Genomic DNA, 14,112 nt, shown 5'->3' with positions numbered 1-14,112 from the left:
TTTCTTAAATGTGAAATTTTGTTGCATTTCTAGTTTTAGCTTCTTACTAAGAAAAAAACACAACAACACATCTTTAGGACAAGAAGAAGATTAAAGAAGATTATAACCTACTTCCTCATTTTTCAGTGAGGATCAATTAGCTATCCTACACCTAAGTGATAGGACTTTTAGAAAAAGGGAACAAAGAGAATGGGTGTTGGGTGATTATCAGAGAAATAATACACTTTCCCAACATGTTTCTGCTCAGATTGCAAAGGTTTATGTAATTTCACACGAAGTATCTGAAACTTATTTATGAAACTTTGGAACAAATGAATGAAAAAACTGGGAAATACAGAGATAGAAAATAAGTTTACTACAAAATTATGAGAGCAGCCATCCAAGTGTTTGGTACTAAGGCAAAGAGCCTTGTCTGTATTATTAACTCTGCATATTTTTCTGGAAACAGAATTTCCAGATCTTTGTTGCCATAGATTTAGAGTTTAAATTTACATTATAAATTTCAGTAATCTGGTAAATGATGGCTAAAAAATAAAGACTTTAAATGAATGGAAACCTGGGCATCTTGATGATTCTGATAATATAAGGCAATACTATGATCTTACAAAATTCAACAGACTATTTAAAGAGACACACATTTTAAAAGTAAAATTCAAAATAAAAATAAAAAACATGTCAAGCAAAAAAGTGATTTTTCAAGTGCATATTAGAAGACACTCATTAACTGCTAATAAATATCATTCAAAGCAAGTTTTAAAGGGCAGAAGTTAAAAAAAAAACACAATTAGCCAGATGTGTTTTGAACCTAATGATTTCACTTATAAACCATACAATTAGTATCTGAATATATTAAGTAGGTACATGAATGCTTCATGCTGGTTACTAAATTGCTTTGTTTGTCAAATGGATATATTACTTTACTCAGAAATAAATTTATAAAACTCAAATTAGGAAACCGTGTAAAATAACTTCAAAGACTTATTACTCAGAGTAAAAGTATGAGACTTAATTAAAACAAACTATTCAAATGCTTTCCAAGACCTAAATGAAAGGAATAATTTCCTTGGAAAATAGAGTTTCAAAAAACTGATTACAGCACAGAGGTAAGAGTTTTAGGAAAAGAGATGAAGAGGAAACACATAGCCAGATTATCATAGATTAATTCAATACAATTTCCTATTCCTGATAAACACAAGTCTCTAAACTGAAAGGGCTTAGTCTGGCCCAGCACAGTGGACTTCAAAATGTTAAGTTACAACTGCAGGTCATGCTATTTCTGTTGAGGAGAAATGGCACCATATATACACGACATGTATAATATAGATACATATGTCTTTCTATATAATGATGTGTGTATATATGTGTGCATGATATAAATATATATTATATATACACACACATATGTAATGGTATGATCATGAGTTGAGTAAATGAATTGGAGCGAAGGAAAGAATATTTGTCCTGAAAAACAGATTAAGAAAAATGAAGGATCTATGGATTTTTAAGTCACTGAGAACTGTCTTAATGTGGCAGAGTGGGTGGAAGGAGAAAAACCTGTATTCCTCTTGCTAATTCTTAAATTGAGTTAAGGAAGAGTGATAAAGAAAGACGTATACCTCCTGTCATCAGTAAACAGCAGGGCTGCAACTGGTTCACACTAGTTCAGGAGACACAAATTTTAGCACCTCTTCCTAACTTGGCATTCAGGGACATCATACTGATGCTTGAAATTGACCTCGGAAGGAGTAGTTTTTAGATAGAGTTTGGCAGAAACTACAAATAAAGTCTTGATTAATTACTTTTTTTTTTTTTTCTGCCATGCAGGCATTTAAACATTCATCAGCATACCACTTACTAACAAACTTCCATGGATTCACGAATGAACAAGGATTTCTTCAAGAGCCTCAGTGAAGCGTATTGGGCTGTATCAAGGTGGTTCGCGCTGGAAGCTGTATTTCCTAGACTCCCTGTCCCTGGATGGTTCTAGATTTAAAGTCAGCCCAAAGACGAACCTGCACGCGATCTGGAAGGCCGATGTGACGCATGCAGACTTCACGCCTAGAAGGCACTGTGCTCAGAGCAGCTGAGCCACCCCTGGGGTGCCCTTGGGTCGACTTGTCCTCATCCTCCCCCGCTTCACGCCTGGCTCCCCTTCTGACGCCCGGTCAGCTGGCCAGCAGGAGCCTCAGATGCAGGGACGGTGGCGCTGTGGAGGTAGGAGCTTCCTGTGGACAAGCTCCCTCTTTGCACTTCCATCTTTGGTACTGGGTGTGTATGGCCCCTCTGGTTTTTCTATAAGCTTCCCTGGTCCACCTGCACCTCACTTAGAACTGGCTCGTAGCTTTGTCTGATCCTCTGACTCCTCCTAGAAACTTTCTTTTCCAGCTCCTCCTTAACGTTTGTGTGCAGTCTGATTCCTGCAATCAGTCTTGGCAACTGCAGAGGTTGTGCTCCCAGACTGAACTCTGACTGATACAGAAACAGCAGCAGGGAACAAAGATGCTCACATCACTTCTAGGTCCTGAAATTCACGGGGTAGGAGATTGAGAACAATTTTGTAGCAGTAATTGTTGTAAATAGGCATGCAAAGATGGATGCATTTAATTACGATAGTCACATAAAGTGCAGCATTTCTCTCCAGGGATGTGGTCCCCGGCGCTTTCCTCAGCAATTGCAGAACCTCCCAGCGCGCCCAGGCTCTGACGGCAAAACACAAACACGTGGTAGCAGGAAGGGCAATGAAGAGCACTGCTCACTCGGTCTACACCTCAGTGAATCAGACTGCGTATCAGGTTAGTTGGAATCACATGCCACTGGTGTGGAACGAAGGAGTAGCCGCGTGTGTTACGCTTCACCTGTCCATGGCGGAGGCCGCTATAGTGCTCAAACCTTTCTAAGGACAGGAATCACCTGGACACTCACGGAACCATCCAGGAGCCTTCTCTAAGCCTGTCCAATCAGAACCTCCAGGGAAGGAGCCCAGACACCTGCGCTACAGGTGCGTTTTAACAATAGGAAGTTTTCAGAAGTTTGAGTATAGATGGTTAAGTCATAAGGTTACGCGATTTTGTAAAATTTACAAAAGGAAGCTATTTTATCCACTACCAGTAAGACGCCTGCCTCTTTTCCCTGTGTCCATCTCCGCACACATGGTCCTGCCCTTTTAGCTAGGTGACCTGGAGGCCGCCGGCACTTTTACCATTGAGCTGAGGGCAGGTTCACTTGCTGAATTATTTCGTTTGACTTTTGTAGAATATCTTCCCTTACTTCGGAGTCACTTTCCTGTACAGTTGAGTCATTCCCAGTCCTCTTGGCATTAGAAAAGCTTCTAGGAACACAAGCAAGTGGCTCGTGGCTGGCCTGGCCGCAGGACAAAGGCCGCCCGCTGGCTGTACAATGCGGCTGATGCTCCCAGGTCACGGAGGCTGGAAGTCCAAGGCCAGGGGCTGGCCAGGCCATGCCCTCCCCAGGCGGTGCCCTCCCCAGGCTTTCGCCCACTTCTTCTGCATCTGCTCTGCCTGTGCTCGCTGACTTCTCACTCCTCCCTGGAGCTTTCTCTGTGTCTGAATTTATCCTGCCCCTAAAATTCTCCAGGGATCTGGAGTAAGGGGCCCCCCCTTCCGTTGGGCAGCCCCTTAATTAAAGGTAGCATCCTCAGGAGGTCCTCTTTGCACCTGAGGTCCTGCGGGGCATGTGGATTGAGGCTGAGGACAAGTGCCCTGGGGGCTTCCTGGCTCAGCCTCCTGCACCTGCCACTGGCGGATTCACGTGGGAGCGGAGCCGCTGCTCAGATGCCCAGGACGAGGGCAGGTCAGTCAAGCACGGGAGAAAGGGCCGACGCCTGCGTGGACACAGGAAGAAAATGCTTATGTTCTATCATTTACCAGCCAAACCCTAAGTAGTACATGTGTATTAAACAATTAACTAAACAGAAAATTCAGATACAAGGTGTATTATGGAAAAAGTATAAAGACGAGTTTAAAAAGAAACAATAGAGGGAAGTGGACTTGGCCTAGTGGTTAGGGTGTCCGTCTATCACATGGGAGGTCCGTGGTTCAAACCCCAGGCCTCCTCCACCCATGTGCAGTTGGCCCGGGCAAGGAGTGCGGTGCCACGCAGGGGTGTCCCCATGTAGGGGAGCCCCACGCGCAAGGAGCGTGCTCCTTAAGGAGAGCCGCCCAGCGTGAAAGAAAGTGCAGCCCGCCCAGGAGTGGCGCCGCACACACAGAGAGCTGACACGACAAGATGACACAACAAAAAGAAACACAGATTCCCGGTGCTGCTGACAGCAACAGAAGTGGAAAAAGAAGAACATGCAGCAAATAGACACAGAGAACAGACAACCGGGGTGGGGGGGGGAATTAAAAATAAATAAATAAAATTAAAAAAACAATAGAAACAGGGCAATATTTTGGTATAAATTTTAACCAAAATAACAGATCATACGAGTTCAGTAACACATTAAGAGAAAGAGATGAGCTTTGCCTGGTGAATAAACTCTTGATGTTTGATAAGCCAATAAATTAAGAGGATTACAGCATATGAACCCACTGGAAATATTTTCAATCTCCTGATCATATGAAACAAAACACTGACATTGAGCAAGATAACCTAAAACTAAAATAGGCCAGTGCAGTGAGGACACTGACAACAAACTAGGTATTGAATATCACTTAAAAAATACTTCAGATAGCAAGCACACAAGATAATTGAAGTATTCTAAAATCTTACAGCTTATATTCAAAGCACACTTTAGAGCATCCCCCCAGTTTTACAATCCAGTAAATGTAATTCATATTCCCAATAAGTTATGAAGAAAAAAAAAAATGCTACACATTTATTGATAAAAAACACATTTCAGACAACAATGTTGGAGGCAAGAATTATCTTTTTTTTTTTTTTCTACAAAAGATATCATAATAGTTTTGGCAAAAAGTATGCAGATGAAAATCCAGGCAAATATATATGTTCGGGGTGTTGTCAGGCAATTAATTAATTTTTCCCCAGATTTGTGATGTTTTTTAATATTGCTAAATTCTGTAATTTATTATAATCTCCTCTCTCATAAATAAGTATAGACTGTAAATAATTGTGCATTCATAAATGTATTCATTTTATTTTAAATAGTCATCTGTACTTCTATTAACTATAAGTCCCTAAATTTGGATTTACCTTTACTTATAGTAGATAGTCAATGAATATTTGAATATATACCTAATTTCCTACAAGGGATGTTTTCCTTCTTAGATACGAATGAACTGCTCTCAGCTTGTGCCTGAGGCTTGGGGTAGAAGAATGGGAGAGAAATTGATGGGCATAATTTCCTTCACCATGCCTTACTGGTGGGAGCAACCTTAGGTATCTTTTTATTTTTGAGATTTTAATACATTAACAACTAGCTCTTTCTATGTTGACTTTATAAAATGAGCTTTTTTTTTTTTAACAATAATTTCTCATTAAAAGAAGAGGCCAAGGAGTGGATGTGGCTCAAGTGGTTGGGCTCCTGCTTCCCACATGGGAGGTCCTAGGTGCAGTTCCTGATGCCTCCTAGAAACAAACAACAGCAACAACAACAAGCAAACAAATGGGAAGACCAGCTCAGGGGAGCCGATGTGGCTCAGTGGTTGAGCGCTGGCTTCCCACTTATGAGGTCCCAGGTTCAATCCCTGGCCCTGGTACCTCAAAAAAAAAAAAAAGAGGACGACTATATATACTCAAGAACGTCAAAGACTTTAAGAAAAATGTATAGGTTACCTGAAATAGTAGGAAATTAATATCTGAGAGTAAACCTACCTTATGGGTCTTTATTTTTTATAAGTTAAAAAATGTTTCTTGAAAAATAACTTACATACTGTAAAGCACCTGTATCTTAAGTGCAAAACTCAAGGAAGGTACACAGGCACACACACAACCGCCAAGGCCAGGAGACCCAGCCTCCACAGGGCCTTCCCTGGCTTCCAGTCCGTTTCCACAGGAATTGCTTGCCCCCAGAGGTAGCTGCTCTTCTAACTTCTACCATAAATGAGTTTTGAGTGTGACCCCAAATTAGCCCTTGGCTGCATTTTCTTTACCTCCAGCAGGTCTACACATTCTCTGAGGGACATATTTGCACAACTGTTTCACTAGTTTTCCAGAACCCCAATAACTAATACTTGAGTTAAATTATTAATGACCTATTTTCCATTCATATCAGTTAATTAATAGTTGGTTAAAAACACCAAAAAATAAAAATAAAAAAACCAACTTGTATAATTAAACAGGATGCTTCTCTCTGGCTCATGTCTGCGTGTGACTGGCTTGTGTGTGTGTAGTGTGCCTGAATGCAAGTACTGGTACACAGAGATTCTAATTTTCTCTATTTCAGAGGCCTACTGAAAGGAGAAAGAAGAAATATATTTATTGGCCTCATTTATTTCTTCTCTACAACCCTCTACTAGAATAGTTATAACAGATTCCTTCAGATCGGTCCAGGAAGACTTTCTTGAAATGGCAAGTTATAGGCATAATGGTGTATTAGTCAGATGAAGGGGTGCTGCTGCCAAATATTAGAAATCAGTTGGCTTTTATGAAGGGTATTTATTTGGGGTAGAAGCTTACAGTTACCAGGCCATAAAGCATAACTTACTTCCCTCACCAAAGTCTGTTGCCACATGTTGGAGCAAGATGGCTGCTGACGTCTGTGAGGGTTCAGGCTTCCTGGGTTCCTCTCTTTCTGGAACTTGTTTCTCTCCAGGCTCAGCTGCCCTGGTCGCTCCACAAGGCCAGCTGTTGACTATCAGATACCGGCTCTGTCTCTCTCCCCGCGGCTCGATTCTCTCTGGGCTCAGCTGCTCTGCTCCTCTGTGTGCTTACTTCCCGGGCTCCAATATCACAACTCCAACCTCCCTTCTCTGCGTTGCAGTTTCTCTGTGAGTTCCCGTCCACTGAGGGGGTGGGGACCCAATCAAAGGCTTAGTCATTATTTAATCAAGTAAAGTAAAACCTCCGAATCCAACACACCCTAATGTATCTATACACCCAGAAGACAAGAACAGTTTACAAACACAATCCAATATTTCTTTTTGGAATTCACCAGTAATATCAAACTGCTACAAATGAGAAGAGTGAGAGAGGCGGGGGTGGGTAGAAAAGAAGAGTGGTAAACACTCAAATCTAAGGAAAGAAAATATGCAGCATTCATGTAATGGAATAAACAAATCATATTAAAGATTAAGAAAACTAAGCAGGTATTTGGGCACATGTGGAAGCTGGGGAAGGGGAGGCAAGTGGAGAATAACAAAGCCAAAGAGAATCAAGAAAGGTTATAAAGGGCAAATAGATAAACTTAGCCAGTAGGAGTCAGACAGGGTGAGGCAGGATTTCTGTGGAAAACAAGCAGATAATAGAGGTCTTCCACTTGGTGAAAAAGGCAGACCTGAGGATTTGACCCATACTTACTTTGTCAGAACTTTTAATTTGTGGTGTTTTAGCCAAATATTTAATGAGTGCCTCCTGTGGCAAAAAAACTCCTCTTTTTTTAAATTTTTTAAAAGCATATGTCAAGTAACACTCTCAAAATCCTTTATTTTTGTTAGGTACAGCATAACGCCATCCTTGGATTTTTGTCTTTCCCTGAAAAGTGTGCATAACTAAATGCTGTCTTAGGGGCCTAGTATCTGAGTGCAATCGGCAGTAGGCAATCCAAGGTCTCCCCTTGTTTTCTCACTGACAACAGGTTTTGCAGTTACTTTGAGTCTGTAAATAAGTTTTAAGAGGAGGCTAGTTAAATGTAGATACTTCTAATTTAACAAATTGCAGTATTTAATCTATCTTTTTAAACCAAAAAGCAAAAGCATGTTGCTCTCTCCCATATTCCAGAAAGGGAGCCTCCAATTTTTGGGTCACTTTCTGTAGTTGGGGTCCAACTTTAACCCGAGGGATAGCACTGTGGTTAAGCTTAATTCATAACTCAGACTCTAACTGAATAAATTGCTAATTCTGTTACTTGGGCAAACTACTTTACTTCTTCAATAGCCTCATTTGTAAAACAGAGATAATAGTGCCACCTCTTTCAAGAACTGGTATGATTATTAACTGAGGTAATTCATGCGACACTGCAGACAATTTAGCTTTTAGGTCACTTCTGTCACTTGCCCCGCATTCCTCCTGTTTTGTTTCCTGAAGTTTTCTTATCGTTTCCCAGTATGAACCACAGATTTTAAGATTACTTTAAACCCATTACAAGAATCCAGCCTCCTGCAAATGTAGATATACCCATCCTCCATCCTGCAAGCAAAGCTCGTATATTCATGCTCTGCTGTTGAATTCTGCATTCACGCTGGTTTGCTACACAAACCCTTATTTTCTTTAGCTTTCTTGGCACACAGAAAACTACTATAGCATGTTTCAGCTCAGAGATCTATGACTTCCTTCATGTCAATTTGAAAAAATTTGCACCAGTGCTGCTGAGGCTACTGCTCAGATGATTCACTAAAATGGCTAGTTTGTCACAGTTAACTTCAGGTAGCCTTAGAGCCACAGGAATAATGGCAAAATTTCAGCTTCACTCTTCAGATATTTAGACCTTGGGCAGACATATTAGCCACAATGTTTATGGAGTGTGCCTGGATGGAGAGAAGCAACTGGAGCCATTAGCTAGACCCCTGGGAAGGGCCCACGAGGGCTCCAGAAATGTCATAAATCAACGAGCTTCTTCGGATTATGCAAACACACTTTTTGTAGAGTCCATGGGCATTCAGATTTTGAAGAAGCAGATTTTTTTGAGAGCAAGGATTACTTTATTTGCTTGTTATTAAATGTATTTACACAAATTGTACTCCTACATATTTACATAGTATTCTTTGTCATGCTTACTCCTTCCCATACCCACAGCCTCCCATGACAAGCTTCCAACATCTTCTGCGTATCTGGTGGAAAAAGGCAAAGGACAGCCCTTCAGCAACTCCCCACTCTGATGAGAGGGGCTGTGTCCTTCGAGAGTCCACCAGGGCCTGCAGGACTGCAGCCGGCTGCCTCCTTCTTGAGCTGCAGCCATGACGTTTCCTTCATTTCCTTCTCTTTTTTTAGGTTTATTTTTAATTTTAATTTTTTTTTATTTTTACACTTTTTAAATTAAAGTTAATATATCACAAAGAATGTTACATTAAAAAACATAAAACACATAAGAAGTTCCCATATACTCCTTTCCCCACCCCTACCCCAACATTTTTGTAAATTGTATTTTTTGGAAGATATATACATCACACACAAAACAATGTTACATTAAAAAATATAACAGGTTCCTGTATATCCCCCCACCTCCCCACCCCACTCCTCCCACACCAACAACCTCCCCCATCATTGCAGCACACTCATTGCACTGGTGAACACATTTTGGAGCACTGCTGAACCACGTGGATAATAGTTTACCCTGTAGTTCACACTCTCCCCCAGTCCATTCAGTGGGTTAAGGCAGGATATATAAAGTCCAGCATCTGACCCTGCAAAATCATTTAGGACAGCTCAAAGTCCCAAAAAGTCCCCCTCATCACATCTCTTCTTCCCTCTCCCTCTCCTCAGCAACCACTGTGGCCACTTTTTCCTCCTCAATGCTACAATTTCTTCTATTACTAGTCACAATAGTTTTATAGTAGAATTTCATTAAGTCCACTCTAATCCGTATATATTTTTAAAACATTTATTTTTTTAGAATTAAAAAAATCTTCCCTCCTTCCATGAATCCTCTGCTCAGGTTTTCTGCTGGGTCAGAACCAACCCTGCCTCCCTAACCAGCAGCACCTCACCCAGTTAACTGCTGAAAACATAGAGCTGTCAGCTTTTTAGTTTTTTCTTCTTAGATTCTCCCATTGGACAAGCTACCCCTTTCCTTTGGCGCACGTATTTCAATCTGCAGTTATTTACGTGCACGTTTATTTGCTCACTGCCTTCCCTCTTAGACCATCAGTTCTGTGACTACGGGCCCAGCGGTTTGTCCCGGCTCAGCTCCTGCTCCTGCTCCTGCACTGCGCCCGCCTGGGGCACAGATGTGGGGTTGGGTCAGTGCTGACACTGAGCCCAGGGCTCCAGGAGCCAGGGCAGTTTACCTCAAGGAACCAGGAAGGAGGGATGGCAACGAGTTCAAGATCTAGAAACCTCCTGCCTCCTGAAGTATGTTTTGGGAAGTAGGGAGCAGGGTCACCTGTCTGCCAAAATGACCCATCAGGGATGCGGTTTTCTGAGCTGAATTTAAATGTGCTTTCGGGGAGGAGTTCACATTGACACTGAAATTCTCAGGAGGTTTCCAGCGAATGGAAGTGACAAGCATTTAAGATCCCCCAATATCTGATCAGGTGAAAAAAATGGATGTGCACTTGTAGTTTGAATGAATGCCTGGCGTTTCCAGGGCCTGCTCGCGTGGCCCCCTCCTGAAGCTTTGGGATTCGTTGTGGTGGCAGGGGAAGAGGCTTGCGGTGGCCACAGGCAGTTCCTTTCAGCAGCAGCTGGTGCGACGGTAGTGAGCTGCTGGCTGATGACAGTGCTCAGGACACCACGGGGTCCCTGACCTGGGGTGAGAGTGGAACGTGACACGGTCTTTTCAACGGACTTCTCCAAATACACGTCTATGTTAGGGAATAGACCTGTTGACTCTTTTTGGTCCATTGGCTACTTTGTTTACGAATTCTTTACAAATGTATGATCTAAACAACTTCTTTGAATTCCAATGATAAAGATACTATTTAAGTATTTAGATTCATAATCTCACATTTATTCACCTAAGGCTATTAAAAATTTGAATACAGGGTACCTGACTATCTACTGGTGGTGGTTTTGTTACCTTTTCTTGCATTTTTTGGCTTACCATTTTCTAAAAATAAAAACAATGATAACTTCACTACAAACTTTTATTTTGTCATGGGCGATCCTAGGCAATTTACAGGGACACTTCATTTTATTTAATCCAGTCCATGGCTTTCAACATATTATTAGCAGAGGATAGGTCTCTTAGGAGTATTTCTGAAATAAATAAACATGAAGATTAGCATTTTAATTCTAGGTCCGCTGTAACTTGTGTGCTCACTCTCTTTCACAGATAGTATCATCTTAAAAATTATACAACCATGAAAAAGTTATTTTCATCTTCAGAAGGAAGGAAGTAGCTTTTATTCTTTCCTTTTAAATCTACATTTCTAGCAGTAGGTAATCCAGTAATTTTGAAAGGTAGATAAATCTGTTTTTGTGTAATAGTTTTTGGAAAAGTAAATCCTGATATTAGTAAATCTATTTCAGAAAACTTGTATTTTTATCCTCTTTTTGCCCCCTTGGAATTAGGCTGCTATATTATTTATCATTTCATTCCTACTGCTTCCAATGCTAACATAGTGAAGTCACTTGGTAATCATCCTCTCAGTGAATCAGGATTTGAATAACTAAATCCATCTCCATGTGCAGGTGCTGCAAATATCTGAAGACAGCTCTCTTATGCCCTCATCTTCTCTCCATAAATACCACCTCCCATAGTTTAAATACATCTACTTACTTAATCATCCCTATTTTAAGCGAGATTTAATAGAATGGTCATGGGGAAAAAGAGTTTAGTTTAGCTTGGAAACTTACTTTATAACCTAGAGCAAATTATTAACAGTTCTCAAAGTCTTGCGAGTGCTGTGAGCTATAAAGTTCTATGAACAGGTCAGCAACATTGCATACCTGACATCAGGTAATGAGTTTACTCCTACAGCAGTCTTATTAATTGGTAATTGTTATCGGGTTTATTTTGATTTTGCTAATTCTCCAAATCATCACTCTAAATGTACCCATGTCTTTATTTGTTCTGTTTAAAATGTGGTGCTGAGACCTGGACCTCATGCTCTAGGAATCTCTGTCCATGGTAGAGTGCTGTGGGTTTCTGTGAGTGTTACTTCTATTAGGAAGGTTAAGACAACAGACGTTGTCTATGATTGTTCCCAGACCTATCAGCCTAGAAATCAAAAAAGAAATTGAGAATATTCTGCTTTGAAATACAGTTCTAAACTAGATAAAAGAATCCCACTGATAGTTTCCTTTTGTAATCAATCACAACTTACTGTTATTTTACTTTTTTCTCCTCAGATTACACTGTGCAACAATATCAAGTTTACCAGTCTCTAATTATCGGTACCATGTATATTCAATTCAAAAAAACATTGGAGGCCACAATTCATATACTTCTAACAATTTTTATTATTGCCTGGATATGGTTGACCTGGAAAACTGAATTAATTTAAGGATGTAAGTGCTTTTTTATTACTTGGGACTTCAGTTCCCTCATTCATATTTTCCCCATGTTTTTACTACACTTAAAATATTAAGTCATTATATGTAAAATTGATTTTGTTGGTACTTCCCCTCTATGAATTTTAGATTTATGTAACGATCACCACAATCAGCATCCAGGAACAGTTCCACCGTCACAAAAGCCTCTAATGCTTTATTCCCTTAAACTCACACGTGTCCATCCCTACCCTGGTAGTCATAGTCTAGAGTTAAATTCTGTATTTTTCCTCAATCCAGAATCTGTTTTGTTTTTCCCCAGAATCCTCAAATAGTTTCTCTAACTTACCTAGAAACAGAATTCCTCTTTAATTTGAATATTTTCTCTTAAAAAAAAAAGATTCAGGAGAAAAACTAGAATAGAGTCTTTTTATATAAATGAAAGTACTCTCTTCCTGAGAGTAGACTTTGATAGGAGGAGAGAATAAAGTAATATTTAGGGAAACCAAGAGAGTATGTGGGCAAAACAGTAAATCAGGGATCTCAAAAAGAGAAAAATTTGGCTACTATTATGATACAGTGTGAAAGGAAGCGTGATCTAAAAGCCAAAATGCGTAGATTCTCATCCTATGTATGAGGAGGTTTAACTAAATCATCTTTATGGTTCCGGTTAAAACTGCTGTCCTCGAGTTCTAAGTCGCCTTGGTTCACTGGTTACTGTTTGTATTTTCCATATAACTATTAATTAGTGTATAGCTGGAATGCCTGTGTTCTCAGGGCTAGATGACCATAATTAACTACTTGATGGAGTCTACTAGGCATCAGATATTAAAACACTTGTTCAACATGAGCTCAAGTTAAAATACAGACATCATTTCATTTAAAGGATGTTTAACACCTGATTTTCCTCACATTCAGTTGGTATTTAAAATACACACCTGAAATAGGTTTTTTTTCCTTCATTTTATACTTAGATTATTAAATGTCATTAAAATAGAATTTGTTCTTACAGTAATCTTATTTCTATATGTATTTGTACAGTAGTATTTTTCTATTGTACACTTATTGGGTTTGAAATGTTCTTGAAAATAACAAAGATAACGCATAACTTGATTCTTTGATTCAGAAAAAATATTATTTTTCTTTTTTCTTTGTTGTTGTTAAATTAATCTTTACTAAGTCCTGGGGATTTCCCTAAGCATTTTTTTTGGCGTCAAAAGAGAGCAGCTAGGGAAGCAGACTTGGCCCAGTGGTTAGGGCATCCGTCTACCACATGGAAGGTCCGCGGTTCAAACCTCAGGCCTCCTTGACCCATGTGGAGCTGGCTCATGCGCAATGCTGATGCGCACAAGGAGTGCCCTGCCATGCAGGGGTGTCCCCGTGTAGGGGAACCCCACGCGCAAGAAGTGCACCCGTAAGGAGAGCCGCCCAGCGTGAAAGAAAGTGCAGCCTGCCCAGGAATGGCGCCGCACACACGTAGAGCTGACGCAGCAGGATGACGCAACAAAAAGAGACACAAATTCCTGGTGCCGCTGACAATGACAGAAGCAGACAAAGAAGAAGATGCAGCAAATAGATACAGAGAACAGACAACTGGGGTGGGGAAGAAGGGGAGACAAATAAATAAATCTTTAAAAAAATTAAAAAAAAATAAAAACAAGCATTTCATCCAGTGTCTGGCACATAATAACTGTTTAATTAAAAAAAGAAAAAAAAGAGAGCAGCTAAACTTTCCAAATCGGCAACAGTTAAGGTGAGTAAGTCTTATTCTAATATAAGGAAGACAAATCAGGGTAGAACCAAAATTATTTAAATGGGGTTGCCAGCATTTCAATTTCCACAAAGCTTTTGGCCTCCTGTTATCTTTGTTTTCACCACTATAAC

The sequence above is a fragment of the Dasypus novemcinctus genome, chromosome 27 (genome assembly GCF_030445035.2).
Source record: "Dasypus novemcinctus isolate mDasNov1 chromosome 27, mDasNov1.1.hap2, whole genome shotgun sequence".
Classification (NCBI taxonomy): domain Eukaryota; kingdom Metazoa; phylum Chordata; class Mammalia; order Cingulata; family Dasypodidae; genus Dasypus; species Dasypus novemcinctus.
This window is presented reverse-complemented; position numbering follows the sequence as displayed.